The sequence below is a fragment of the Pinus tabuliformis genome, chromosome 5_2 (genome assembly GCF_031772625.1).
Source record: "Pinus tabuliformis cultivar Carrire ecotype Pingquan chromosome 5_2, CPIR1, whole genome shotgun sequence".
NCBI lineage: Eukaryota > Viridiplantae > Streptophyta > Pinopsida > Pinales > Pinaceae > Pinus > Pinus tabuliformis.
Window position 1 is genome coordinate 926,945,160 of NC_142306.1, and position 12,636 is coordinate 926,957,795.

The window sequence follows — 12,636 nt, forward strand, 5'->3', positions numbered from 1 at the left end:
ATATATTTATTTTGTAATAGTGTGTTGATTTTTTTTAAGCTCTTCCATCAGACTTGTTTGTTGCATACTTGAAATCGGCGTGGAGAACAACAATCAGTTGATCGCTTGAGCTGAGCATTGGCAAGGAAAGGAGGGTCAAACTTGAAAATTTAATTGGGTGTTGTGTATACCCGCGCGGATGGTGCAATTAATACATGATATTTTCTCCTATGACTACTTGGAAAATTCTATTCATGAGACGAGAAAAGAAGTGACATTGGAGGGGCAAAATGACTTAAAATTGGATTACAACCCAACCTTAAGTTGTCTTAACATTTTCCTTAAGAAACACAATATCATAAGATTCCAAGTCCATTACCTTTCTGCAATCTAATCCCCAACTCAAATATTCAATAACATTCTGCAGAAAAAACTCTATCCAAACCCTAGAAAAATGTTGATCAACCACAATTCAAAATACTCTGACTACTCAATAATGCATTAAACCCTAGCTCAACAGTTCTTGCTCAACCACATATCAACATAAAAAATCAACCATTACTCACACAACTCAGTCACATATAAATACTTACATCAACGCTGGCTTAACTATACACAATTATACTTGTTTTCCAAACTTTGTCACCAACAATATCGTTAGGCCATTACAATGCTCATGAAAATAATAGTTAAAGCATTACTCTCTGATATTAACCTCAGTTACACTTATACAACAGTATACAACTTTAGGAATAACTAATGGCAATGAAGAAGACTCTTTGTAATGTGAACACTAGATGTCATATGGAACAACTATCAACTGTTAGAAATTAAATAACAAGACCATGAAACATAAATATTAGAAACATAGAAAAACATAAAACAAGAGAGGCACAAATATATGTGGTTCACCCAATACAGGCTATGTCCACAGAGAAACAACCAATCCTTCCTTTTATATCATCCAACAAATTGAAGGGATACAACCTACAACAAATCTACTACAACCTCCTCTCCACTCTCACATAGTCACATCTCCTTTTCTCACATAATAATACATAACCGCAATAAAATTCCATCATATAAACTAAGAGATCCTTCTAGGGAAATAAAACCCAAATTAACATAAATTCTACTGTTAGATCTTCCTCCTAATGAAAATTACAATATTTTAACAAGCTAATTTTCTAAAAAAAATTATTTTCGGGGGAAATTCACTTGAACGCCTACTAGGGTGGACCAAAAGCATGTTTCCTTACCCCCCCCACCCCCTAGATCCCCCAATAACACTAGTGGGGGGGGGGGGCAGGGAATGCCCCCATCAAGGACTAAGATCCAAACACACCTGAAATAAGACCTCTGAATCAAGAAGATAATCAAGCTCCGCACCCAACAATATCCCCATTTGGAGACTAATTATAGCAACTCCATCGCTTCTTCAGTTACTAAACAATAGTTCCACTTGGACTTGGTTGTTTCTCATATTTACCATCATACTTGAAGGCCAATTGAAACTGAGCACAAACTCATTTTCTCCCTGGTCACTACCTTTTTTAGCATATCTATAGGATTTTGGCTAGTGTGTATCTTTTCCAGCTTTAACTGTCCATCTTCCAAAATTAACTGTATGAAATGGTACCTGAGTTGTATATGCTTAGTATTAGAATGAAATTTGTGTTCTTTTTAAGATGAATGGAACTCTAGCTGTCACTATATAACCTTCCAATCTCTTGCTTCTTTCCTAGTTTGTCTATTAACCTTTGTAACCAAATCATTTTTTTACTAGCTTCTATAGTAGCAACATAATGCACTTCCATTGTTGAAAGTGCAACAATTATTTGCATTTTAGAAAGCCAACTTATTGTTGTTCCACCTACAGTAAACACATACCTATGGTGCTCCTCCTATTATCTCTATCACTTTCCGTATCTGAATCGACATATCCCTATAGAACAATGTTTGAATCTCCAAAATATAATTCTCAATTAGTAGTACTGCTCAAATTCATGAGAATCCACTCCATTGTCATCCAATGTGCTTTTCTTGGATTGTTCATATACCTTCTCACAACTTCCATTGCATGTGCAATATCAAGACTTGTGCACACCATTGCATACATTAAACTTCCAATTGTTGATGCTGATGGAACTTTATACATATTATCTATCTCTTCTTGAGTCTTGGGACACATCTCTTTACTTAGTTTTAAATGACTAGCCAAAGGTGTACTAACTAGTTTTGCATTTTTCATTTTGCATATTAAATATTTACAACACCTTTTCTATGTACTCACATTAAGACAATGTTAATTTGCAATTTTTCTCATCTCTAGTTATTCTCATGCCAAGGATTTCCTTTGCAGCACCCAAATCCTTCATTACAAATGAATTTATCAATTTTCTTTTAAGCACATTTATTTCTTACATGTTAGACCCTACAACAAGCATGTCATCTTCATATAATAGCAATATAATGTAGCTACCATAATTTTGTTTCTTAAGATAAACATAATGGACAGAGTGACATCTAGTATAACCTTGTTTAGACATTTTTAAACTTGTCAAATTTTAGATGCCATTTCCTTGGATCTTGTTTCAAGCCATACAAGCACTTCTTCAAGTTGCAAACTAATTTCTGCTTTCCTTTGACCTCATACCCTTATGGTTGTGGCATACAAATCTCTTCCTCTAAATCCCCATAGAGAAAGGCTCTCTTTACATCTAACGGTTCAATATGCAAATCTTCTATTGCCACTAGACTTAAAATAGTTCTAATTGAATTCATTTTAAGAACAAGAGAAAATATTTCACCAAATTCTATAGCTTTGTTTTGTGCATACCCCTTCACAACAATTCTAGCCTTATACCTATATTCTCCTCCGTCTTCTTCCTTCAACCTGTAAACCCATTTATTCTCCGTCGTTGTTTTACCTATAGGAAACCTAACTAAGTCCCAAGTTTGGTTATGTACCAAGGCATCCATCCCCTCTTTCAAGGCTTGCTCCTACTTCTTCCTGGTTTCTACCTACATTGCTTCTTCATATCCTTCTAGTGCACTAGAATCAATCAACAATACATAATATAATGAAGGAGGGTATCATTTAGGGGGTCTACTTAACTTGGTGGATGTTCTAACATTAGTTGCAGTATATTTAGGTGTTTGTTGTTGTTTTTGTTCTTTCTATTGATCATTATGATTTTCTAGCACTTTTAACTTTTGTTTTTCTGTGATCTCATCAAGCATTGTGTATTTTTTGTTTTCCATTTCCTTTTTCTTTCCCCGCAACTGATCTTTGTACATGACCCTTTCATTGAATACCACATGTCAACTTCTAATGATTTTATGGTTTTCATAATCATATAAGTCATAACCAAAATCATTAACACCATATCCAATAAAGGTACACTTATTTGATTTTCCTTCAAGATTTGTTTTTTTTTTCTCTATTAATGTGGACAAACGCTTCACAACCAAAATTATTTAGAAATGAGTAGTTTACCTTCTTACCTGTCCATGCCTCCTTTGGAATATGACCATCCAAGGAACTTGAAGGCCCTCTATTTATTAGATAAGCAAAAATATCTACAACATCTGCCCAAAATTTGTAAGGGTGATCTTGCATGAAATCTCATACACCTTGCACACTCCATGATAGTCTTGCTCATCCTTTTTGAAACACCATTTTCTTGTGGTGTTCTTGGAATTTTATTCTCTCTACGAATTCCATGGTATGAACAATAAGTATTAAACTCCTTGTTGTAGTATTCACCTCCATTATCTGATCTGAGACACTTCAACTTCTTTCTTGTCTCATTTTCAACCAAAGATTTCCATTTTCTTAAAAGTTTCCAAGACATCATATTTATTTTGAATACAATAAACCCAAGTTTTCATAGTTGCATCATCAATAAAAGTAACATAATAATGAGAGCCACCGAGAGATGATATATGAGTTGGTCCCCATAAATGTGTATGCAAAAGCTCTAATTTTTCACTCTTCTTTAATTTCCCAACTTTGATAAATCTAACTCTCTTTTGATTTCCATAAACAAAATTCTCATAAAAATCCAAATCAACATGCTTCAAACCTGGCAACAAATTTCTTGAGTGAAGAATCGACATCCCCTTCTCATTCATGCGCCCAAACTTATGATTCCACGATGTAGTATATTCTCCCGTGGATGTCAAAACATTAGTATATTAAAATATACCATTTCATAAATACAATGCACCAACCTTATTTATTTTTGCTATTACCAGGGATCACTTAGAAACCCTCCAGGTCTTATCTGTAAATGTAGTTACACAAAATTCACTTCCCAACTACCTTGTAGAAATTAGATTTTTCTTTAGATCTGGAACATGCCTTACCTCTTTTAATTACCATTGGTAGTTTTTTTTTTTTTATAAGTACCTTACCCATTCCAATACTTTTACAGGGTTTGTCATCACCTAGATGAACCTGTCCAAAATATCCTTCAATATAGTCATGCAAATGTTTCTTATGGGGTGTCATATGGAATGAAGCCCCTAAATCTACCGCTTATGCATCAATAATATTTTTTAATGAAATAATCAAAGCATCTTGCACACAACACCCATTACTTTCATTCTTGATTGTTCTCTTGTTTTCCATCTCCTTCTTTTCCCTTTCAAGATTTACAATCTTTCTTCAGGTGTTCTTTCTTCCCATATTGCACACTATTTCCAATCTGGATTTGGATCTGCCTTTCCTTGAATTATTGTGATATCTTGAGCTCTTTCCTCTCTCTAGTTTCCTTCTCCTAGTCTTTGCAGTCAAAGAATTACCTAATGTCTCACTTGAGATTTTCCATTGCATTTCCTTGTTAAGTATAGCACCAACAACATCATCAAACTTTAAAATATTAGATCCAGATAAAGAATAACTAATAAACATGATTAATCCATTCTAACTTTATGGAAATTAGCATAGAAACAACGTATACCTAAATTCATCATCAAAATTTACCCCTACATAACTTAACTAATTGGTAACCGTGTTAAATTCATTTGAATGATCAACAACAAATCCACCTTCTGAAATATTCATATTACATAAATGCATCATAAGAAATACCTTGTTTAAGGATGCAGGTTTTTCATATAGTTTGGCCAATTCCTTCATTATATCTTCTGTTGCAGTTTCCTTTGAAATGTTGAAGGTCACCAACACTCTCAGGGATAATCATATTGTTCTTGGTGCCTTTCTATTGATAATATCCCATTCTTCGTCCATCATACTTGTCAACTTCTTTTCTATTCCACTCAATGGTAGGTAACGATATTTTGGATACAAATAATCCTCCATTTACATCTTCATAGCTGGAAATTTTTTCTGTTGAGTTTCTCTACCCTAAACCTACCATCTTCCTCCATTTCTCCCACTCAAACCATGAACTCTTCTTTCCTGTGAGTTTATCAACCAAATGGACCTTCGACTCTAATACCACTTGTTAGAAATTAAATAATATATTAATGAAAAGAAAATATTGGAAAAAAAAGAGCATAAAATAAGAGAGACATAGATATATGTTGTTCATCCAATTTTAGATACATCCATGGAGAAATAGTCAATCCTTCCTTTTATATTATCCAACAATCTAAAGGCATACAACCTACAAAAAATACGATGTAGCTTCCTCTTCGCTCACACACAGTCTCCTCTCGTTTTCTCACAGAATAATACACATTCAAAATACAATTCCCTCATATAAATTGAGGGTTTCCTTCTAGGGAAAGAAACCATAAATTAAAACAACTTCTACGATCAGATCTTACACCTAATGAATGGTCCAAATTGGCTACGAAATTACAATATTTTTACAAGGAATTTTTCTCAAAAGTTTTTCTTTTTGGGGTGTTTCCCCCAAACCCTTGCTGATACGGGGGACTCAAAAGCATTCTGCCAACCCACTTGGACCCTATTGTAGCACTAGTGGGGGGGAATCCCCGCGCCCCCCATTAAAGACTAGGATCCAGACACGATTGAAACAAAACCTATGAATAAGGAATATAATCAAGCTCAACACCCAACATCAACAATTTTGGATGATTTGGATTTACACTTCCTCAAGTAATAAAGCAATATAATAGGATCAATAAAAAATGTTATTAGCCCTTAATATGCCTTTTCAAACAAACCTTAATATTATCTTAGTCCCTTTAACTACGACCTTAACTTTCTTCTTTTCTGCTGCCAAACTCAATCTTGATATGCCTCTTAGGATCACTATAATCTGAGCTAGATAATCCTCAAACTCAAATTCAAATCATTAAATTATATTGTGGCCTAATATGGAAATAATGTGGCCTCTTTCTTAGGATTAGAATGACCTTTAGAAAATCCAAAAATTACAGTTAAAATAAGTCCTCACATCTATTATAGATAATCAATTGTATGCCTTTTTCTTCTACCTCAAATAGGTCTGAAAATAAGCTTCAAAGTTGGCTCAGAAGAGGTCTAAAATCATGCTTCAACTTAGACCAAATATAGGCCTAATAACTAGTTGACTTGTGGCCCATAACTAGCCTTAGTATTGGCCTTTCAACAGTCTCAGATATGGTTGAAACAAGCCTCATAAAGATGGTCGAAATAAACACACACCTAGTCTAAATTCGGTTTAAAATGGCTCACAACAACTTCGAAAATTTCCTTAAGATTCCTTAGGAACTCTTTTTTCCCTACCTTAGAGGGGGAAAAAGCTTCCTCAAAAGAGGACCAAAATATGGCACATATTTTCCTTAGGACAGGTCCAAAACATTTCCTTAGGATGGTTGAAAGAAAATGCCTCAGTAGGGGTCCAAACTAACCTTAGAATTGTGCCCGTTGTCTAATAAAAATGACCACAAAAGGATTAAAAAATTCAAACCGAGAAATCCTTAAAGAAATCGTCCTAATTCTCACATTAGCATGACTACATTGGCCTTAGAAATATCAGATGAAATTTTCTAGGGATGAGCATTAAATTGAATTCCTTTGAGGGGAACCAAGGCCCAAATTTATACTTGATGAAGGGACATGAAAATGGGGCAATCATGCCTTAAAGCAAGGACCCAACCTATCCCATAAATTCAAATTTTCTTGAGAAGAAAACTTGTATTTCAACAATATACATCATGTTTTTGGGGGTTGAAATTAATCCTCCTTTACATCATTTTCAAAATATGAGAAATTCCTTTTTGAGGGCTAACTTTATCAATACTGAAGATCCATAAGAAATATCTATGAATTACGTTATGCTAAATTTTTACCAAACATAAAGCATCCTTTTATCATTCATTTTGGGCACCATGACTAACTTTTGGGGCTTGATCTTTGAGAAGGCATATCTCCTCAATCGTGAGGAGTTACGTGGAATTCCACCTATCATTGGAAATGGAATTATGAGTACAATCAACCTGTGATGGTATTCCCAACAAATTCATGATTCTTCCCATTCACTTTCCTCATCAAACGTGAGGCATATTGATTTCAGTGCTATGGATAGGTTTCTTTTGTTGGCATTATGGATTTGGATTTGTCCTTGACGACAACCTACTCTGATGTCTACCTTATCTTGATGATTGACACTTTCATGGATTTTTGTGCATATATATAGTGCAAGATTGATGTACTTAATTAATAGGTTTTTATGGTTATAAATATGTCTACATATAGGATTATATTCGATCACTTGTTCATCTCTTATATCTCTTCATGCTCTGAATAAATTAGCATAGTTGATCATAGTACGTAGTGCATGATTGAAATGTCATCACAATTTGCATGAATGGATTGCTTGTTAACAATTATAAAGTACATAATATCAGTAAAGGAAAAGGTACATGAGGCCTAAAAATATTTGATAAGCCTTCATAGGCATGAGTAAGTGTTAAAGAACATCTAGCAAATGATTGGGCAAGTTTTGGACCAAGAAAATAATTTTACCTAGTCTGAAACCGAGTTACAGGGAAGGAGGCTTAAGAGTGCATCTAAAAAGCCCCAAAAACATGAAAGTATGCCTATGGGTGCAACTAATAGGCCTCCCAACCACATGGAAGGTTCCTTGTGGGAGCGGCCAAGCATGTAGATGAAAACACCAAAGTTTTGTGCACGAAACCAAGGTTTTTCTCATTCAACTTTGTGCGTGAGGTTGTGTTGATTTGGTCAAATATTTACAATGGTATTTGTTCCTATGGTAATCACAATTCAATAGTTTTTTCCTTGAGGCATTGGAAGGATTGAAAGCTATATAAGGAAATTGATCTAGAGCAATTAGTGAGCAATAGATGAAATCCTTGTGATAAATCTTTGATGCAAGTGCTTACCAGGAGCAAGAGGAAGGTCATATTTGTGTACTTGAAGATATGGATATGATTGGGAATTAGAGATCTTTGTTATAACCTATTTTATGTAGGTGAAATGAAAAAAATATGGATCATATCTATACATTTTATGAAACTCTTTTGTCCTCATTTTTTCAGATCGTAGTATATACAGATGATGTTTGGATTTTGTGGCAGTAGTAGCTTAACCTTTGCATGCAAAGATATGTATGTTGTAGAGGGGGCCAGGGTTGATAAAAAAATGGAGCAATGGTTGTATTTTTTCATCTAGATAATGTAGTGACTGAGGATAGACAAAGTGATAACTATATTGTGGGGTTTTGAGATGAATATGCAGTGATTTTAGAGATAGGAATATAAAGACAAGGGTCTCTATTGTGCACTATGTTTGGACATAAATATATTTATGTTGCAGAGGCTAATGACTTGTCCTTTAATTGATTTGAAAATGTTTAACAATGTACTTATACTAAAACTGATGATATGGGTATGCATAGATTGAGAGTTATGACTAATGTTGCAAAGATCTGGCATTGTTTCATGCAAATATTAGTATGGATTGTCTTCAATTTATTATGGATCTATTGAAAATATATGTAAGGCTATGATACAATGTTTCAGTGATTTTTTATTGCATTGATAGGGTATATGATCAAAGATCAGATTTCAATATTGTTCCTTGATATGTTTGGTCTTGGTTTCCTGAGCTAGCATTAGAGTTTGTATGTGCTCTATATGATTGATAGATCATTCTAGAAGTAACCACATATAGATATGAAAGTATATAGAGATATGTGTTTTGATTCTTCCTTTTGATAACAAAGAGTATGGTTCAATCCTTGCTTGTATGTAGATATCCATTAGTATGTTCTGCATATGCTACATATTTCTTTTGAGAGCTCAATGATTTTGGCAGAGCTTGCATGATTTAACGTATTATGACATACTTGTGTGACATACTGAAAGGTGCTTTGTAATGATTTTGGCAAAAGTTATTGGCGTTTACAAAAAAAATCTAAAACTATAAACTTATGTCATGGTTTCTCCTTAGTATGTAGTAATAGTAGCGCTTCCAGTTATATCCTAGATCAATGGTATGGTTTGTTGATAATTGATGAGATAATGATACATGATTTTCGAAACATATTGTTGGGCATGGATCCTTTATGCTTTCTACTATTCATTCTCATCTTCTAGATATATGAGCATGATCTAACATTGTGTGCTAAAATTTTCAAGGGAATATTGGCTTGACTTAATGAGCAGTTTTGGCTTGGATGTTTGACATAGTGCATGAACCTTGATAGTTTGAAATGAAATTTGATAGGGTATTGACTTGAGTTGAGAATATTGGGTTGATAGATGATTGTATTGGATTGTTGACTATAAGGTCTTGGAACTTGACTATATTAATATGATTTGGCAAAACAAAGTTATTAGAAGGATTGTTCTGGTTTGATGTATTCAGTGATTTGTATTTTTTATTCTTGGCACATTGAAATTGGTCTGGTTACAATGTATTCATTTGTGATTCACAATTGGTTATTCAGTGATTGGTTTTCTTCAGTATTTAGTAGTTTAATCCTTCAATGATTCAATTAATCATATTGGTATTCAGTGGCATTGGCTTACAATGATTCAGTTTGGTATTTTGGCATGTAGAAATATGGTGATAGAATTGCAACTGCTCAAGAAATTTAACCTAAAATGAAGAGATGTGATTTGATAAATCCTAGATATCGTTGGAGTAGTTTTTATTTGGGATACAACTTGAACATGTTGACTCACTTGAGGTGCAACTTGGGCAGGTTGAGGTACAAATTGAATAGATTGGAAAGTAGGAACCTAGGCATAACTGGGACAGTTTGAGACATTTGGATTTGAGTTAATACCAAACCAAGTTGATTGATAAATGTACGATGTTTAGGACTAAAAACAATTCCTGGAAATGGGGGAACTATAGGAAGAGGACTCGAATAGAGTGGAGTACCAACTTGTAGCATTTGATTAGCTAATGGGAAAATTATAGCAACAAGTTTCTCACTTACTAGAGGATAAGGAGTGTATGGAGGAAAATGCCTCCTAGGAATGATCTAGGAGGATCAAGGAGGATGGATCTAGGAGGATTGATCCAAGTGGATCTCTTAAAAGTACCAGTGGCATGGTAAGAAGGATCAAAAATAAAAGTGGCGGAATCTGGATAAACTTAGCATTGGATCGAAGTGTTTATCATCCTGATTCCTACGATGCAAATGACACTTGAATTCGAGCTCATATGAAGAAGTTAGAGCAAGTCAAAGTTTACGTTTTACTTGGGCATATGGAAGAAGAAGATGATGTGGCAGAACCTCACCGAATTGGGAAGCGCCAAGTGGCAGGCTGCCATTAGCCCCGCATTTCATAGATCGTAAAAGTCAGAGGTTCTCGAATCGACCCCCCAGCATGACCAAGTTGCAATTGCAATATCGTAATCGCATATCAAAGAGAGCATATCATTAAAGATATCGGCCCCTAGCGTACCGGGTTGTGATGCGATGATCACAATCGCAGATCACAAGGAACAGTGGTTATAGAATCAGCCCCTGGTAGTCAGGGTTGTGATTGCGATATCACAATCGCATATCACACAGCGTAGAGTCCCATATATATGTTACCCCCTGGCTCCACCAATTGTGAATTGCGATGGATCTCAGATGTGATACGGTTATGGGTTGCAGTTAATAGTTTTGTCGAGTCTGTTGTTCGCACGTCACCCATCACATAGTGCAACAACCATTATGGAGAATCTCCCTTGGTTCTCCAATTGTGATTTATGGTGTCGATAGATTATGGTCGTCGTTGATAAAAGCTGCCGAGTTAGGGGAAATACGCCGATTCTTTATATTATTCCACTGCTTAATGAATAAAGTGTCGATTCTTTATATTATTTCGTCAGATTAATGGATTCAATGTGAAACGGTCTGTGAACTGTTTTCGACGGAGGTTTTTCCATGTATGATAGGTTTTTTACCTGCATACTATTCTAGGCCAGAGATCCTTTGTTTGCAACAACCGTGAGTTGTCTTCGGACTAATATGTCGATTGTTGAAATGAACCACTTGCTAAACTTGTCATTTGTTGAAATTGCCCGGTTTATGAAGGAATTTTCCCACCAGAATATAAATTGGGCTATCTGCATAGTGATAGAGGGGAGAGTAGCAGAGAGCGGCAACACCTGCTCCTGGCAGGTGGCTGGAACCTCACTTCAGAAATCAGAAGGTTCCGAGAAGGTGCAGAAGCTTCATTTCTCCAAATTGGGTGTTCAGATAGGCGATTTTGCATGATTGTTTGCTAGGATTTTAGTGGTACTGTTTGTTTCTACAACTAGGATCTCCATTTTCCATCTATCTTCCAGATTGGAGGTATAAGGGTGTTTATGTAAAATATGCATGTACTTCTTCTCTTTTCATGCCATTTGATGAATGAAGGCCTCCCCACTACTGAGAAGGGCTCAAGATGTAGTCCAAATTGGATGAACTCTGTAATCAAATCTTTGTGTATTGATCTCATGCATGATTATGTATTTTTTCATTTTATATGTGTATATTTCTATGGTTTTTAAGTGTTCTATTACATGTGATTCTGATTTATCTATACACAAAAAAATCATAGATCAAGTGGTATCAGAGTAGGGCTTAGTTGATGTGAATTGCATGAGTATGATAGCCAGAAATAAGTCTCAGAAGGCGTGCATCACGAAGAGGAGACATGGCGGATGTTGAAGCTTGTTAGGAAGAGAAGCGGTCTTGTTGTTGTTAAGAATTGAGAGTGTGAATGACCGACTGTGAAGCCATGGAGAATGATAAAGAAATGCACGAGACTTTCTTGCGAATGGCTAAAATGGTGGAAATAATGTATAGCACGTATGAGAAGAGGAGAGAGGAGGAGACAAAGAAATCAGAGAGTGATGCATCATGCACATCTTCTAGTGATTATGCATCTTATTCATCGCCTTCCTCGAATGAGGAGACTAACCAGAGACTTCAAGAAGACAATGCTGAATTAAGAAGGCTATTGTGAGGAGAGAAAGAGGAGAAGCAGTGATTGCAGATTCAGTTGCAAACCACAGATGAGGCCCTAGAAGAGTTGAAGTGTAATGACCAGAGTCTTCAAGTAGAGCTTGCTAAATTAAGGAGGTTTCTACAGGAAGAGAAAGAGGAGAAATAGAGGTTAGTAGGCTAGCTACAAGCTAAGGATGAGGCCTTGGAAAATGTTGTAGATCTAACCCAGAAATATTATAGATTTGATATGAAAATATAAGACAATGCAAAT